The 19,384-nt window shown below is 42.0% G+C and overlaps 1 protein-coding gene across 5 annotated transcripts in view; it reads left to right on the forward strand.

The window, feature by feature from the left end:
- The window catches only part of BNC2 (basonuclin zinc finger protein 2), a 411,204-nt gene that overhangs the window by 72,947 nt on the left and 318,873 nt on the right, over positions 1-19,384 (forward strand). Inside the window, exon 1 of one of the 5 annotated variants that reach the window (XM_080987733.1) lies at positions 7,589-7,747. The exons of 3 other annotated variants lie outside the window; for them this stretch is intronic. The gene's annotated coding sequence lies outside the window, so the exon portion shown is untranslated. Of the gene's footprint in view, positions 1-7,588; positions 7,748-19,384 lie in introns of those variants that run through there. One more of the 5 variants, XM_080987729.1, reaches the window with a different exon arrangement.

Raw genomic sequence — 19,384 nt, forward strand, 5'->3', positions numbered from 1 at the left:
GACCCTGGAGATGCCTCTTTCTTCCTCCTCCCTGACACTGGTGGGTTGTGAGCGTGGAAGGAGAAGAGTTCTTCTCAGCCCTGAGATGCAAATCTGAGCTGGAGATTAATTCAGTGGCCTTAATTCGTGCCTTCATTTTGAGTGTTAGTATCTTGAGCTAAAGCATTTCAAACTTCTGCGACACCACTAGAGAGAATAGGTTGTTGGGGTAAAACCTCTCATTTGCAATCTTCAGACTCTCGTTATCTTTTTCTTTGTTTACTAAATATTAGTTGTCCCCCTCCCCCCGGTGAATTTGCGTGTGCTGAACCAGAATCTAGTGTGATGAGAAAAGGGGAAAAACTTTTCTGTATCCACTCTCACTGCACCATGCATAGTTTTATGACTCTTAATTGCACCGTGCGCTGCCACCCCCCACCCCCAGTACATCTAAACAAAAAGGGAAGGTGCTTCCACAACTGGTAGCATTTTGGTGTAGTTTAAAAGGTGAAGTGCAAGGTGGTTTGACCTAACCCATTTGAATGGAAAAGGACATGAAGTCTGCTCTGACCTCTTGGCAAGAGGGTTAGTCTTGGGCACCAGTCTTTCTTTGAAAGGTACTGTATTGTCCCTACAAGTGTGCAACAATTATGGAAGGAAGATTTTGTTATGGTAAGTTCTGAGCTACAGCCTTAAAACTATTTTTGTTTGGGTGGGATGCTATTAGACCTGTCACCACTTAATTAATTAACTAATTATTATTATGAAGGAGTTGTGGTTTTTTCCTGGGGGGAAAATGGAAAACTATGATAGTAAAATGGCGTATGTTTTTCCTCTGTTTGGATTCCTAACCACTCTCTTTTTATGCTTCCTACGAAGGTGAGACATACAAGGACCAATGTTTATGGTGCTGATGATTATGGTCAGAGGGGGCTAAGGGCCAGCCCTCTCAGTCTCTTCAAGTGTCCCTATTTACCCCAGATTTGATCCCAGAAGGTCCCTCTTTTCCTTAGGACGTCCCTATTTTCATTGGAGAAATGTTGGAGGGCATGTCCCCATGGCAGTAGTAGGGGTGGTCAAAAGTTGGTGCATCAGAAAGAAAAGTTGGTGCACACTACCCCTTCCCTTGCACATACACAGGAACACATGCGCAAAGAAGACAGACACCAGACAAGGCCCCTGAGTGGGGCTTAGCCCCTCCTGGCTTATATGCACCAGGATTGTCAAATTGGTTTGGCATTTTCATAATAACTAAATGGCTTTTTATTACTTTTGACCTGGCCGCACAGTGTGGCTGTAATTGATTTAATATCCTCTAGCTGCTATGTGATGCCCATAATTTATTTGTTTTCTTTAAAGAGAAATTATTGTTACTAATTGGTAGCGCTCATATTGAACAGCTCCCCCACCCCACCCTCAATATTGTTGAGCGGCAGAGTTCGCCAAAGTGGGGGAAGAACTTGGCTAGAAGTAGTTTGAAGTGTCTGTTAAGAAATATCTTCCTGCTACATTATTAAAACTCGCCAGGCAACACAAATGTACATAACACAGAGCAAGCTGGAAAACCCAGCTCAAATAGCCCCTTAAAGTAGCATACAGGAAAAACGATTAATGAAAAACCGATGAGATGGTAAGCCTACACGGCAGGCCATGGAGACTATCTTTCCTTTGCCATGTGAACATTACTTGGAATGACTTTTAAGTTCACTAAAGAGAGTGAATATATGCTGGGAGAATCCACAAAACAATTTTCAGCAAGTTAGATTTACACTGCTCAAGATGTACCTTTAGACAGCGGACCTTGTGCGGTGTAGTATTTATTTTTACGAGCAATTCGGTTCTAAGTTATCCTTTTCCCCTTCCTTTTCCAAAACACATTGTGTCTACACAGGAGGACACATTTCCCCTGTATTTCTAGAGATAACTCCCCACTTTCCCCCTCTTGTCTGCAAGGTTAGACATTAAGTTGAGTCCCACCTTTGTTCATAAAGAGTTGTGTGGTAGGGAACCTCTTGAGTGATGCCACTCTGTCCGAAACGGGGCTCAGTTGGCCACTGCTTGATGAAGAATGAGACCAGCTCCAGCCTCTGAGCTGTTCCCCTGCCACACAGCTGTTAAAAGTAATGGCATTCCTTCCTCTCCAAGGACTGGCAAATCTCTTGACAAAGAACAGGCAAGAACCACACGCAAGAACACAGAGAGTTACTTTATGCAGTGATACAATTCAGGGAAACAACTTTTTTTTACTACAGTGGTACCTTCGGTTACAGACGCTTCAGGTTACAGACGCTTCAGGTTACAGACTCCGCTAGCCCAGAAATATTACCTCGGGTTAAGAACTTTGCTTCAGGGTGAGAACAGAAATCGCGTGGCGGCAGCGGGAGGCCCCATTAGCTAAAGTGGTGCTTCAGGTTAAGAAAAGTTTCAGGTTAAGAATGGACCTCCAGAACGAATTAAGTTCTTAACCCGAGGCACCACTGTATTGGTATGTTGCGATGTTTAGCTGGTGATACATCGCAATGTTGAAAACCAGATATCACCCAGGCCTAAAAGCTGATACCCAGTAGAGTAGAAGGCACAGGTAACTTGCAAAGGATCCTTTTATTTCAGCTTCCTCTACCTTTTTAGAGCTGCTGAAAATCACTTTTGCACTTTTATTTCTCTCAGGATGCCACCTATACGTTTCACAGGACTTGACAGTGGTCCTTCCTGCAGTATGAAAAGGGAAGAAAGCTCAGCTCTCTTCTTTTATGTGGGTTGGATTTGGGGCATGGAACTAGATTTCTGCAATAGTTTCTAAAGTCATAATTAAAGTTGGCAGTTCTTTTGGTCACTCAAGGAACTTATCAAATATGCCTCAAAGTCTGAAAGAGAGAGAGCAAGAGAGCGTGCGCATGCGGCCTTGAGCTCAGGTGTGTTAAAACTTCTCAAATGTCTCTTTCTCTTGATGCCTGTGATACCTAAAACAGTAGGACGGCTCTCCTTTTCGGTAGCTGGGCAGACTTCATTTAGACACTTATTGTACCAGTATTTCAGGAACCCTTAGCTCAAAAATCGCCTTACTGTAACCCCTTGATGCACACCCCCATCTCCAGTGCAGGTGCAACTAGTTCTCTGCTCCCCAGAGCATATCATCAATTTCACGATATAACAGAAGCTTTTGAAGAAGGCTCAGGAACGCTAGATGTTTCACCTTCGAAGCTTCTCACGAATAAAAGGGTGTCGCCAGCCCAGCCTTGTCATAGCGCATGTTAAAAGAGAGAATCATAGATTGAATCATAGAACTGTAGAGGTCAAGATGCTTTCTGCCATAAACAACAAGCATGCAAACTGTGACAGAGAAAAAGCCAAAGCAAAGAAGCTGTACCTGAAGAACACACCTAGACAGAAAGGTGCTTTTTACAATCCAAATAACAAGTCCGACCCTAACATCTTCACCACCTCAAACAGAAATGTTGCTTGTGGAGCTGAGGAAATTAATCAGCCAATAGTCTGATTTGGTAGTACGTTGTTTCTCATGTTCAGAACTGCTGAACCTTTAAAACATATTTCAGGACCTTTTGGAAGTAATGCATCTCATAATGCAATGCAAGATACCTGAGTTCTATATTCCAGTTTTAAATCAACCCTCTTGAAATTTATAAATATTTTTTCCCCTAGTACCAAATGTTAACCGTAGTGCTTCCCTTTCCATTTCCAAAATATTTTTCTAGGACTAACCTCACCCATAGACACCAGCTGCCATGTGCCAATTCAGCAATGAATAGCATCCATAAATGTCACTTAACTTGCCGATTAAACCAGATTTATTGCTATTTTGCATTGTTGAAACAGCACAAAGCAGCTGGAGTATGCTGGATTTTTTGGCATGTCACATTTGCATGGTTCCACTGCCAGGATGCCTCTTGATTGTCACCTTTTGCTCTGCAGCATTTGACACTGAGTTCTGGTTATGGAGGAACCTTAGAGAGGAAATCCTTGACGGTAAGATAAATTTTGTCAGTGGAACCAATTAACGAGAAGGGTAACAAGCTGTCCCTCGCTGGAGGGCTTCAGTCAGCATAGCCATCCCTTGGAGTTGCTCTACCACTGGAGTTCTTACACTAAGCAGGTGTTTTGACTAGTTATATGGTGACCTTCAACTCAATGATTCAAATAATGCAACTCTTGTTATTCTATCTAGGTTCATTTATGTGAGCGCCCTGTAGAATGCATGCACACATTTTCAGACTTCCCTTCCACTCACAATTCTCCCAGGTTTAAGATTTCAGGAATATCTCTGGGACATGTAGCTTGGCTTACCTGCACAAGTGATCTGGGGCTATTTGCTCACCAAAAAAACAGTCCACTGAAAAGTGGACACAGAGTTGATTTCGCCTACAGAGAAGTGATGCTCAAGTAGGGAAGGAATGGGAGTAGTGGTTCAGATATCTGACTTACCAGCCTTGCTCAAGCAGCTGGATGACTCTAACAAGTGAAATAGGTAACCCCAACAAAATGGTGCAAATTGGGCTCATATATCAAGGAAACGCACATGGACAAAGTCTGTACGCACAAGTGCATGTCAGCCAAATAACATGTCCATCTTTCTATAAATGTAGAGATACATATTTACATACAGATGTATGCACACATTCAAATTCTCCCTATGCACTTGCTGTGATCCCAATAATCCCACCCCCCCCCCCCAGTTGATGCCATTTGAATTTTTTAAAAATGCATTTGAACATCACTTCTAGTTTGGCCCCAAAACTGTGTCTTGCTTATGGCTACCTATCAAATTTGTGGCTGAAGTGAGAATTGGAACTTGCGCAACTTGGTTTCATGTGCAGAGAACCATTGGCCTGCTTAACAATAATTCTGTGAACTCCTAACAGCCTCCAAATGACTTGTGTAGATTTTGAGTAAGCTCACGGGAGTCCATGTGTTTGGTAACCTGAAGGCTGGATTACTGCAGTGCACTCTATGTGGGGCAGCCCTTGGGCCTGTTCCAAAAGGTCCTGCCTGTGCAAAATGCAGCAGCCAGGCTGCTGATGGGAGTATCTGGCTGGCAGCACGTAACATTGTTGTTAAACCATCTACACTGGCTTCTCATGTAGACAAAAACGTAGTATGTAGTATATATCATTAAATGGATAGTATGTGGCTCTAAGTTAATAAATGAAACGTTGATATTCTCGGTTTGATGCTAGAGTAAACATGCCGTACAAGAATTCAGAGTTTGAGAGCTTGATTGGGTTGGTTGTACGACTACTTTGTGGGAAAGGAGGAGGTTTGAAAATTATGTTTGTTTTGGAGTCAATTTGTATGGTAAGTTAAGTATGAGATTTATGGTGTGCAGTGTGCAGAATGTTTTATTTACTCTTCCAAAGATTATGGTTACATGCAACATCTGAATTTGATATTTTGAAACCAAGTTCAGGAAATATAGCATAACTGAATACAAACCATCCCCCCTTAATTGCACCTTATATTGGCTTATTTGTTAGTTCTATAATTAAGCCATTACAGTATGCCTTACTCGTATCACTGGCTGGCATTGCTCTTCCTAACTTCCTTCATGTAGAACTCATAGAACGTGCACATGCAAATATATTTCTTGGTATTACTAAGTCCTTTCCACTTTTACCCTTCCTCATCTAGCAATTCACACTACGCACTCTTCCTATAGAATGCTCTAGGTGTCTGTCATCTGCATTCCTCCCATAGATCCCTGTGTGCAGGATACCCCTGCTGTGGATGAGAATAATGGCGGCAAGGGATTCAGAAGCCTGCACATTTGAAATCACAGCAGATATTTTCTGGATCCACTTGTCTATCCTTCTGCAACTCATTTTTGGGTCCCCAGTGAATAATATTTAGCATGTATTTAGTATTAATGCATTTTTCATGTACAGTATTTAGTAACTTTGCATGGGAGAAGGTGGGTTTTTAATGAGAAAAAAAAAGTTCAATTTCCCTCCCCAAGCCTTGCAGCGTTTACCAAAATATATTGTGCGGTTATAGCATTCATTTGTGGTACAAAGAAAAGACAAACACTGCAAGAGAAACTAATAATAACAGTTGTGATCTTATTGCATAATTCTTCAAAATATTATCGATTTCAGGCTTTTAAATAAATTATTATTTATTTATTTTTGCAAATTTAGAAATGGATGTGTGATACAAACTATGCCCAATTCACTGCTTAATATCCTAATAGTGAAGAATTTCGTTGAGTGTGAAAATGCTGTACAAGTTAGCATGTGCCTAATCAAGAAATGTACACTGCCCTGTAAATCAGCCTGTACCAACTGGATTTTATGGTAATAATGCAATGTTCTTGTTTTGCTGTGCATATATGTACAGGAATTTTTTTTTGTTGGTACTACATACTATCTTGCAAAGTATGCAAGTGTGCATTTGTAAATGTACAGTAAAACCTGTCTTAAGTGATGACCCAAGGGCCTAGTTGTGGTAGTCTTTTTAATTAAAGGTCAAACAAAATTATGCTGGGAACCTTAGGGAAACTTTAAAGTGATTTCTTAAGACAGGGGCTGCCTATTAGATTTTGTTCGTTGTATAAATCTGAGTACTTGGTTTGTGAATCCCATCCTGCCAAGAGTGTGATTCCTCACTCATTTTTATTGTTCAACTGGAAATGGCAGAACATCTGTGGACTGTTGAGGTTTGAGTCATAATACCAATGAAAGCCTGTTTTTCGTGAAACAAGTAATGAGGATATAATTAGGCCAGGTTTAATTCTTTTTTTCACTTTGCTATTCCATCAGAAATGCTGCTTTCGACTAGATGAAGCACTCCGCAAAACTGTTTTGACAGAATTTAAAATTGTTTTGTTGTTGAAATGTCTCAAAATGAGGGAATGGTTGACATTTTGGAATGTTGACGCTCCAGATTCACAGCAACAGCTCTGCTTGTGAACTGCTGACTAGGGATTGGGCACAAGGCATGAGGCCGAGGAAGGGATTTTGAAAGGGAACTCTTCTGATTCACGACAGATCCCTAAACGTTTCCAGTGATTACAAATATGCTTTGCAGTAAAGAAAAGGAACCAAGTTTTTGGCGATTACTCGACCCTTTACCTTGCAAAATATGAAATTCTTCCAGGATTAAAAGAAGAAGAATGCATTTGTGGCAATGCTTGCGAACATGTCCTGGCAAAACATTGTTTTATGAGCTTGAAAGTGTGGCAGGTTTCCCTTAGTGGCATAGCGTAGAAGTATTGATGTGACTGCTACTCCATGAGAAAATGGAAAGGGCTGAGAGCAATTAACTAACCTTGCTGCAGAGCTATTTCCTATCAGTTTGGCCTTTACTGTAGAACAGTTACGCAGGAGTTTTCACTGTAAACTGATTGCTTATTATGCTGTTCTTTGCACCTGGATCCTTTAACATTCCTCATAGCTCAGAAAACAGTAGCACCTCCTTTATTATGGGATTGGGAAGCTGTTTGCTCAAGTTATCTTCATGGTTTGGGAGCTGCTGCAGTGCTGTTGCTTTAAAGTAGCACCATGAGCATGACGTTCTGGGCTTCAGAGCAACACCCACAGGCCTCAGTCATGTGGGATCAACCTATCTTGCAGCTTTTGGCAGTGTGGGCTCTGCCCACGTGGCTTGGAGCTTCTGTCGTTTATCTTTGCAGCATGGGAAGGAGTTGATGTGCTGTAACTTTCATGCCTTGAAGGGAAACCTAACTGGAATTAGGAGAAACATGCTACTTCTATTGCAGAAGCCTTCCAGGAAAGAATGGGATGACTGGTTGCGATAGGTGAGTTGTGTGTGGAAGAGCAAGAGGGTTGGCGGAATAGTGTATATCATGGGTAGGTAAACTAAGGCCCGGGGGCCGGATTCGGCCCAATCGCCTTCTAAAGCTGGCCTGCAAATGGTTCTGGAATCAGCGTGTTTATACACGAGTAGAATGTGTCCTTTTATTTAAAATGCATCTCTGGGTTATTTGTGAGGCCTGCCTGGTGTTTTTACATGAGTAGAATGTGTGCTTTTATTTAAAATGCATCTCTGGGTTATTTGTGGGGCATAGGAATTTGTTCATATTTCCCCCCAAAATATAGTCCGGCCCCCCACAAGGTCTGTGGGACAGTGGATCGGTCCCCTGCTGAAAAAGTTTGCTGACCCCTGGTGTATATAGTGTGTTTACTGACAGAGGAGGAAACGGTATATACGTGTAGGAAAATACATAGTATAAATCCCATATCTTTTTATTCTCAAACTGCTGAATGCATGGATTGTTGGATATTGAGCTGGTTAATGCCTGCCCTGAGTTTACATGCTTGACTTTCTAGGCAGGCTTTTGCTATGCAAATTTCCAACAATAATTTGCACAGACTCATGGGTTTTGAGGTTGCACTTGTATGCGCATGCACCTGCCAGAGAGTTTTCCACATGCCATTTTAGGAGTGATCTGTGAGCACACAGCACTTACTAAATGTATTTTAGCTTGTACAATGCTTTTATGAATTGGCAAAAGCCAAGCACCTGTGTATTTCTGTGTGTTTCCTCCCCCTCACCTCTGCATGCACCACATTAAAAAGCAACATATAAACATAATGGATAATAACAAGTGATACATTAGGATATTCTGTGAATACGAGTTCAGTCTTAAGGACTAAAAAAGATCATGGAGCTGATTCTTCTCTGCTCAAGTGATTTAGCATATTTACACAAATCTAATGCGCCATCATATCTAATGTGCACCCTAATTTTCATGACGTAATTTGGCCAAAAAAGTGTGCATTGCCTTCGAGGAAATATGGTATCTTCAGAACAGTTACATGGTTAAACCATTTGAGTGTTACTTGGTCATGTTTGTGCACCCATGGAATTGCTTCAGAGAGCCAGAGCTTACGTTCCCAATATTACATAGGAATTGACCCATGGCACAAACTTTTCCAACCACAATGACTTCTTTATTTGTAAATGCTTAGAATCATAGAATCATAGAGTTGGAAGAGACCACAAGGGCCATCGAGTCCAACCCCCTGCCAAGCAGGAAACACCACCAGAGCACTCCTGACATATGGTTGTCAAGCTTAAAGGTAGAAAATTTTGAGGAAAGGGGAGCCTTTTAAAAGACCTCCAAAGAAGAAGATTCCACCACACTCCTTGGCAGCAAATTCCACTGTCGAACAGCTCTTACTGTCAGGAAGTTCTTCCTAACGTTTAGGTGGAATCTTCTTTCTTGTAGTTTGGATCCATTGCTCCGTGTCCGCTTCTCTGGAGCAGCAGAAAACAACCTTTCTCCCTCCTCTATGTGACATCCTTTTATATATTTGAACATGGCTATCATATCACCCCTTAACCTCCTCTTCTCCAGGCTAAACATGCCCAGCTCCCTTAGCCGTTCCTCATAAGGCATCGTTTCCAGGCCTTTGACCATTTTGGTTGCCCTCCTCTGGACACGTTTCAGTTTGTCAGTGTCCTTCTTGAACTGTGGTGCCCAGAACTGGACACAGTACTCCAGGTGAGGTCTGACCAGAGCAGAATACAGTGGCACTATTACTTCCCTTGATCTAGATGCTATACTCCTATTGATGCAGCCCAGAATTGCATTGGCTTTTTTAGCTGCCGCGTCACACTGTTGGCTCATGTCAAGTTTGTGGTCAACCAAGACTCCTAGATCCTTTTCACATGTACTGCTCTCAAGCCAGGTGTCCCCCATCTTGTATTTGTGCCTCTCATTTTTTTTGCCCAAGTGCAATACTTTACATTTCTCCCTGTTAAAATTCATCTTGTTTGTTTTGGCCCAGTTCTCTAATCTGTCAAGGTCGTTTTGAAGTGTGATCCTGTCCTCTGGGGTGTTAGCCACCCCTCCCAGTTTGGTGTCATCTGCAAATTTGATTACAGCTTGAGTGGCTGTAATCCCATGCATGCTTCACTTCCATTGAACTCAATGGAACTTTCTTCTAGGTAGACACATCTAGGATTTTTATTATTATTATATATTTCTTTCGCTGTAAGTAGGTTAATAAGAGCAGGTTGCCCAAGACTTTTGTATTTCTTCTATCAAATAATATAGTGTTATGTGTATATTTCTTCACAGCTGAAGTCCATTTCTATACATTCCATATCGCCAGAATATCTATACGGTTCAGTAAAATGAAGAAAATGTTGTAATACTCATTTTCACAAATCTGAATAGTTTTCTGGTTAAAAATGCACCCGTTTTATGACTTTTAGATGCAAGAGAACCAAGTGGGGATCTGGGGTGTGATTGAAACCTACTTTTCTCTTGAGGTCCTAAGTATTGAGGTGATAGTTCATGGGTAGGCAAACTAAGGCCCGGGGGCCAGATCCGGCCCAATCGCCTTCTCAGTCTGGCCCACGGACGGTATGGGAATCAGCATGTTTTTACATGAGTAGAATGTGTCCTTTTATTTAAAATGCATCTCTGGGTTATTTGTGGGGCACAGGAATTTGTTCATTCCCCCCCTCAAAAAAATATAATCCGGCCCCACACAAGGTCTGAGGGACAGTGGACCGGCCCCCCTCTTGGAAAAGTTTGCTACCAAGTTATTAGAAAGCATGCAGTCATCTGTGGGTTTTTTGTGGATGGAAATCTATTATTCTTTCACTGCTGTCAGCAGTGAGAAGCCCAGTACACATTCTTTTGGAATAAATCTTACATTATGTTTTATTTTGTTTATTCACGGCAAAGTTTTGCTCCTTGATGGCATGACACACATTGTCCCTTTCTGCTGTCAGCAATTAAGAGAAGGCCTTGGCTGTTTTTTTGTTTTTTTTAAAGCCTTGTGACATAGAGAACATTTGCCTGAAACGTTCCCATGTGAGCCTCGATCTTGGCTAAACTCTGAAAGGGAGGAGGGAGAGTGAATAAGGCTTTTGTTGAAGAGTGACAGGCAGGCAGCGCCGGCTAAGTTTAACTTAAATCCTTTCGTTGATATTGGAAAGTCATAAGCCTGCAGATGACATTGCCACATTCAATGCGCTGTGTGATCTGGGACTTTGTTGCTTGCATGACTGTGTGGGTATGTGTATAGTGTAAACATTTTATGAACTGCAGTTTCTGATCCATCGGTCTGTCTGGGCAAGAATGTCCCTTGATACTAAAAAGAACAGCAATCAGGACAGAATTGGTCAATGCGGCATGTCTAATGGTGGGAAGATATTTGAAGGACTCACTATAGACACAATAGACTCTCTAAATAGCCTCTTTGCACCCTGAGTCTTATTGCAAACAGGTTCATTAAGGAGAGACATTCTGACACACAGCATCACAGTAATGAAAGTAGCTCTGTTTTTCTAATATTGTATCTTGCCACTTCAGTTATGCTGCCAGTACAAGATTTCCCTTGTGTTGCTGTATATTTCTCCAGAAAAAGAATCAGTCTTCATAGAATATACAATTATTTTGTACGGGAATATATAACTCACACCTAAGATACAGCCTTTCCCTGTTTATGTGCACTAGTGCAAAAATAATTGGCAGGCCCATCTTCCAGACTAAAAGACCAACAGCAGCAGCAACAACAAAAAAAGCCCACCTTCTATTGGAAAGATTTTAAAACAAATTGGAAGATAACATTGAAAAATAAATGTTGTCACAGTAAACTCTTCTGATGCCCTATATAGCAATGGTATATCCTAAAGAAAATATTTCCACCTTCTCTAGCCTCTTCTACATTATAGGTAACCAGACTATGAGCTGTTGAGTTAATAATCGACTGTGTTAGATCCAAACAGCTCAGGGTGTGAGTAGAAAGTGTTTATGCTCTCAGGAGAGAGGTTGCTGATTTCCCTTGCCTCCTTGAGTGCTTCAAGGCATGTTTAAATCCCACTTTGGAAGGTTCCGGGCCCTTCAAGAACAGATTTTCATGGAGAGAGGGGAGGGGGGGCTGCAGTAGGAAGTGGTGGGGTGGGAGCAGGAACTGAGACAAGATCAGGTGCCCTGCATTAATGTGGCCTTCGAACCCCAGACGGTGATTGTTTTTATCGGAAAGGGGAAGGGGAAGGGGAGATAAAATTTTGGATATACAATGGGCTTGAATGAGAACGACTACGCATATAGTTCAAATAATTTACTTCTCCTGTTGAACTTGGGTGTCATCTCTGAAATGGGTTGGTAGTTAATTTTCTGTGCATTCCGATTCCACCCCCCCACCCCCTGGAAGGAAAATAGCAGTAGCAGCAGCAACAACAATTTGTAGGGGCATAAGCTTAGATGCAGGGACGCGGGTGGCGCTGTGGGTTAAACCACAGAGCCTAGGACTTACCGATCAGAAGGTCGGCAGTTCGAATCCCCGCGACGGGGTGAGCTCCTGTTGCTTAGTCCCTGCTCCTGCCAACCTAGCGGTTCGAAAGCACCTCAAAGTGCAAGTAGATAAATAGGTACCGCTCTGGCGGGAAGGTAAATGGTGTTTCTGTGCACTGCTCTGGTTCGCCAGAAGTGGCTTAGTCATGCTGGCCACATGACCCGGAAGCTGTACGCCGGCTCCCTCGGCCAATAAAGCGAGATGAGCGCCACAACCCCAGAGTCGGTTACGACTGGACCTGATGGTCAGGGGTCCCTTTACCTTTTTAAAGCTTAGATGCAATTTGAATGACTGATTTTATTTCAATATATACCGTATTTTTTGCTCTATAAGACTCACTTTTTCCTCCTAAAAAGTAAGGGGAAATCTGTGTGTGTCTTATGGAGCGAATGCACGCTGCACAGCTATCCCAGAAGCCAGAACAGCAAGAGGGATCGCTGCTTTCGCCGCAAAGTGATCCCATTTGCTGTTCTGGCTTTTGGGAATCAGAATATTTTTTTTTTTTTGTTTGGCTCCTCCAAATACTAGGTGCGTCTTATTGTCTGGTGCATCTTATAGAGCGAAAAATACGGTATATCCCACCTTCCTGTACATGAGTTTGCTTGAGGTGGCCTAGAAGTTCAAAACGATTAAAGACCTAGAATCAACTCAAATTCCAATCCTGAATGAGTAAATTAATCAGTAGCAGCAATGAAAATTAAAGCATTTAAAGCCATTCATTTGCTCTGTATCACATTGTTAAGAAGAACAAGAATAAACCTTCGAGAGCTTAAGAATGCTGTACTATGCATTTTTACTTGGAAGGTAGCCCCATTGGTATCAATGAGGCTTACATCCTTGGAAGTATGCTTGTGATTGTTGCCTAAAATGTATGTTTTGCCTCTTTGTGTATAGAAACACTGCCATAATATTATTTCATTATATGCTTCTTGGTAATCCTGCAGTGGTTCTGTTTTCTCTCTTTTGGACACCCTCCAAATGCTCTTTTCATCTATTTTGTGTTTTAAAGTGAATTAACTTTTAGACAATGCAGAATAATAATCTTGATTCTCTCTAGTCTGCACTCTCTTGTTTTCCATTTCTTGGTCTGATAACTTTCCCATTTTCCGCAGGAGTTCTGAAAAAGAATATTTCATATTTAAGGCTGCAGCCCTCAGTAGGTTTGCATGGAGCTAAGTTCAGTTGAAATTAGTTAGATTTAGTGCATTTAAATGGGCTGGATTTAATAATCAACTCTCTCAATCCCCTATCCCCAGTCCAGTGCTTTGCAACCAGTCATCCCATGAAACAGATCAGTGTGGAAATGCTATATTAAACTGCTTCTTAAAAAAAAATATTTGGACCTGGCCAATATGGCCAACTATCGCCCAGTCCATTCTTGGGCAAGGCGATTGAGCGAGTGGTTGCTGAACAACTCCAAGCACGCCTGGAGGATGCATAACCACTTGGATCCCTTCCAATCAGGATTCAGGCCTCTTCATGGGACTGAAATTGCCTTGGTCGCGCAGGTTGATGATCTCCAGCAGGCCAGGAACCGAGGTAAAAGCTGTTTCCTAGTCCTGCTGGATCTCTCAGTGCCCTTTGACACCATTGATCATGGCATCCTTCTGGACTGTCAAGAGGGTTTGGGGGTTGGGGCACTGTTAGGCAGTGGTTCTGCTTTTTCCTCCTGGGTCGTGTCCAGAAAGTGGTGGTGGGGAATGAGTGTTCAGACCCCTGGGCTCTCACTTATGGGGTGCCTCAGGGCTCCATCCTCTCCCTCATGCTTTTTAACATCTATATGAAGCTGCTGGGAGAGATCATCGGGGATTTCGGCTGGGCATTCACTAATACAGTGGTACCTCGGGTTAAGTACTTAATTTGTTCCGGAGGTCTGTTCTTAACCTGAAACTGTTCTTAACCTGAAGCACCACTTTAGCTAATGGGGCCTCCCGCTGCCGCCGCTCGATTTCTGTTCTCATCCTGAAGCAAAGTTCTTAACCCGAGGTACTATTTCTGGGTTAGCGGAGTCTGTAACCTGAAGCATATGTAACCTGAAGCGTATGTAACCTGAGGTACCACTGTATACAGATGATGACCAGCTCTTCCTCTCCTTCAAATTTGAACCAGTGAAGACAGTGATGGTCCTGTGTGAGTATCTGGAGGCGTTTGGTGGATGGATGGTGACTAACAGATTGAGGTTGAATCTTGACAAGACAAAAGTACTGGTTTTTTGGGGGGGTAGGGGGCGGGTAGGTGGGGGGGGGGAGACTCCGTGGTCATGAATGGGGTTACTGTGCCCCTGAGTGATTTGCATTGGCTTTTAAACGACCAAATTAGACAGTGCAAAGAATAAGATGCACAACAGAGTAAGATAAAATGAGGGAAACATGGTTTTGTTTGGCACACCAATGCTTTATTTTCTTCCTAATGTGGAACTCAATGATAAAGAAAAGCTGCCTGCGCAGACAAGATTTGTGAGTGTAACCAGACAGGCCTCAGATGCTCCACACCTTGTCTTCATCAGTGCTGATCTAGAATTGCCGCCTCTTTTTCTTCAAACACTGCAATTTAGTTCTGTGAAATTTCAAAAGTCATATTTTTTGATTTTGCAAAATGATATGCTTCTTCCTGGGGAGCCATCTCTTACACCTGTCATGTTCTAAAGGCAGGTGAAAAAGAAGAATTGGGGGGCGGGAATGTTTGTTGATGGCTGCTACGGATCTAAATACACAGCAAGCGTGGAAACGCCTTGTGGCGTTTGGTCGGGTTTAGCAGAAGTTCCTCTCTTTTTGTCTGAGGTCATTTAATTGCAGTGTTGGTGGTAATCTCAGAGGGTTATTTCCTGGTATCTGTTTACTTTTGCCTTGGCTCATGGGATGATGCTTTCATAGATTTTAAAGTGGGGGGGGGGGAGGCATTTGAATTCACTGCAAAGGAAATTCAAAGTGCCAAATTTGTTTGTTTAGTGGCGTATTTGGATCAGGGAGCTGTTCTTAAGTAGCACCAAAGAAGCAGGTGGGAGGTGGCTGTTTGCTTGCTTGTTCAACTACATTTGCTTCACTCGAAAGGGAAGCAGCTGGGGGAGTGGAGTTGCATCCCATATTTTCTTGCTCTTCATCTGCTTTAAGCTTCACTTTCCCTCTGCTACTTTTGCAAGTGTTTGATCCAACCCATACATACATAGAGATGTCCTTGAGCTACAGTTTCCTCCCCAAGTTTAACATAGACAGAGCTGTTCCCTAATATATTTGAGATATAGTCCTCCCTTGTTGTGGTTAAATCTTTGTATACCTTTTACAGGCTTCTTCAGTTTTGGGTGACATCATCACCATCCTTTGTAACCTTTGTGGCTTCTAAGAATTGGACCACCTGAGTTTCACACGGTTTGGTGGTTTTTTGTTTTTTTTTAAGGGTAGCTTTATCATCGCAGTATTGATTCTGGAGAAACTCTTTGCAGCTGCTGCCAATTGGGTCCTCTTCCAGCTGAAATACAGGCTGGGAAAGACAATAGGGAGCGCTCCACATTTGTTGCATGTATCTTAGTTTTTGTTACTTTGAAGTCTCCTGATACCCTCCACAGATTTGTCTGGGGAGGCCAATTTTTCGTGCAATTTATTCCTTATTTGTCCTGCACAAAAGTTTGTATTGTTTAAATTAAACTGACAAAATTAAAATCCATATGGTAAAACCAACAACATGTGACAGCCCCTCAGATATTTGAAGATGGCTGTCTCCTCTTTTCCAGGCTAAACATATCCAGCTCCTTCAACTGCTCTTCTACCAATGTGCAGTTATATAGCATTCCTTGTGCAGTGAGTAAACCCTAATATTACACCAGGCAAATCGGACTGCCACACTTCAGATATTTGTTAATAAGTTCATTTGAAATAATTAAAACCCAAATATCCATCGGCATTTCAATATTTAGGCACCCAGAGCTGGTGATATGTGGCCGCTACAAGACCCATTGTGATGTGGTTATTAGAGTGTCAGGTCAGGATTAGGGAGACCCAGCATAAAGTCTCCCCTTGGCCATGAAGACTCACTAGGTGACCTTGGTCCAGTCACTGCCATGCCTACGTCACAGCATATTTGTGAGGACAAGCAAGGAGAACTGTTTTTGCAACTATGAGCTCCTTGAAGGAAGGGTAGGTTACAGATGTAATAAATAATATACATGTAGTGATGAATAAATAAATAAGGCGTGGATTCAGCTTTGCATTGGGGATGTCAGTTCTTCGCTCCATTATGAATTTACTAGGTGGCATTAAACAAGCCACTATTCTCTCAGCCTCAACTTTCATAAGTTAATATTATAATTATTTATTTATTAATACTAACCATTGATTGATCATAATTATTAATTGAACTCTTGCCCCAACTTTCAACTCCAACAGGACTGATCAACGTAGCTCGCAATGTCTTTAAACCCATACAATCAGATGTTCTAAAATAATACAGGGGTACCTCGGGTTGCATATGCTTCAGGTTACATACGCTTCATGTTACAGACTCCGCTAACCCAGAAATATTACCTCGGGTTAAGAACTTTGCTTCAGGATAAGAACAGAAATCGTGCTCCGGCGGTGCGGCGGCAGTGGGAGGCCCTATTAGCTAAAGTCGTGCTTCAGGTTAAGAACAGTTTCAGGTTAAGTACAGACCTCCGGAACGAATTAAGTACTTAACCCGAGGTACCACTGTATTGGTTAAGTAATGAGTATTAATACTAATTGTCTGCCTTAAATAATTTATTTGAAATATGTGTTTCACACCAAAAGCTTACAGTGAGCTACCTTGGGGAGCGCATTTGGTGCAGAAGGTGGGGCAAAACATTTTTCAGTAAATAAATCTAGTAGCCCTGGGAAATCCATTCTAGATTTCTCTCTCTCTCTGCTGCTGCTGCTGCCACCTGCCTATGAGACCCCTTGGGCCAGGGACTCAGGATTATCACATCTTTAGAGTTGCTTCCTTGACAGTAGGGAAATACTCTGCTGAATTTGAAGTCCCCTTCTCTCCCCAGTCCTTCAAGAACTAGAATAGCAAACCAAGCCACATGGTATGGTAAACCAGCCCTTGAGTGTGTTCAGAAACCAGAAGTCTGATTAAGGAGTTTATTCGAAAGGAGTCTTACGTAAGAAGGAAGAGGGGAGAAATGGCAAGTGGGAAGCTTTGAATGAAATAAAGCATTATATTGGTCTAACTAATCCTGCTCTTCATCCAAACTTAACAGTGTGGAACATACTCTCCAAGGTCTCCTCTGGTGGTGGAAGCTTTAGCCATCGGTTGCAGGTTCAAGAGGGACAAAGGACTGTTTTGCAACAGTCAACTTTTAAAGCTTTCTGGGTATCCAGGTTGGACTTCATCAACAGCTGGTGGTATTCTGCCAATCACAGGCCAGGTCATGTTCCGTAGGTAGAGAAGGGAACCTTTTGAAAGTTTGGAGGTGTCTATCTCAGTGTTAAACATCACTGGATTTTCCACGGTTGCTGCCAGATTGAACCTACCCTGTGCTTGTGTGTTTGGGAACTTGGGGAAAGAATGTGCCTGGCCTCTCTCAGAGGAAACTGAGGCTGAGAGATCAGAGCTCATCTTCACAGATATCACCCTTCGTATTTGCTTTCAAATGTTCCATTGGTTCACCTATATGACACTTACAATCACCCTAGGAGTCAATATTATCCCCCATACTGCAGATGGGAGGACTGAGAGAATGAGAACGGCTTCCCTAAGACTAGGCATGGCCAAACTTGGCCCTACAGCTGTTTTGGGACTACAACTCCCATCATCCCTAGCTAACAGGACCAGTGGTCAGGGATGATGGGAACTGTGGTCCCAAAACAGCTGAAGGGCCAAGTTTGGCCATGCCTGCCTAAGACCATTTAGTGAATTCCTGTCAGAAATGAGATCTGAATTGGGGACATCCTGATTTGTAGCTCCATATCTTTGTCACTATGCCATACCAGCTCTCAAAAACAACCCTTAAAATAACAAAATTAATGAAAACACAATAACAAGCAGTTAACCAGAAAAGCAAATGATATTTGGGGAATGCACTACATATATTAGTGCCGGTGTTTCTATTTTTTGCTGCTGCTGTTTTCTGGTTTGCGAGGAGAACTTGCATACACTCTTGCGTGTTTATCTCCACACCGTGTTGCCCTTAGAATTCCAATTTTGTCTTCTTTTTCAAAAAGGAACTGTTTGTTGTGTACTTGTGCTAGAGAAGCAGAAGGCTTGTCCGGCTACCATTTTCAGGTTATCATTTTAGTTTGTAGGAAATGTGCTAAGGCCTCCCTGGCAGGTGCATGAGCTCCCATGCTCAGTACTTCAGAATGGGGTACTTAAGGGAAGTTGAAAGAAATTAACCTCAATTAAAAGGAATATTGATGGATGGTTACGGAGATAAATATGATGTATTGCCCAGGAAAATAAAAACACACATTAAAATAACATTAAAGTTGTGACAAAACATGCTTAAAGGTAGAAAATTTTGAGGAAAGGGGAGCCTTTTAAAAATAACTTTGACATCTCTCTCTTTAAATAAATAAATAAATGTAAACCTAGCTCTAATGAAGTGTGGTATAGAATTAGTTACAACGTAGTGTCAATATATTCAGATTTTATCCCTTGGGCATCTTTTGATTTTGATGTATGGTTTGAGCTACTCAGCATCCATTAAGCATGTTGAGGTGAGAAAATAAGTTCTTCGGCTGTGAATTCATCTTAATTTCCTTTTGTTCATTGTGCTTCTTTCAAAGACATTAGGAATAATTCACAGAGAACTTGTGTGAAAGTTCAGTTGAGTGGAATAGCAGCCGCACATGTATGCTTTCTTCTGCTGGATAAAACATGCAGGTTCTTAGTGGATTGTGAATAATATTATAAAAAGCTATTCTGAACCTTAATATGCATATGTAAATCATCTGAAAGTGAGTATATCCCAAGAGAGACTAATAACATGTGAGATTCCTTGCTTATGAATATCATACTGATACCATTCCTATATCAACTTAAATGGAATCCATTAATTCCATAGGCGGAGACGGGGTGGATTCTAGCTGCTGAAACTGGCCAGAGAACATTTTGTCCATTGGCTTGTGCTCATAGGCTTAATTGTAAACTGCTTTAGGTGCTTT

Source organism: Podarcis pityusensis (genome assembly GCF_964106645.2).
Source record: "Podarcis pityusensis genome assembly, chromosome: 17".
NCBI classification, from domain to species: Eukaryota; Metazoa; Chordata; class Lepidosauria; order Squamata; family Lacertidae; genus Podarcis; species Podarcis pityusensis.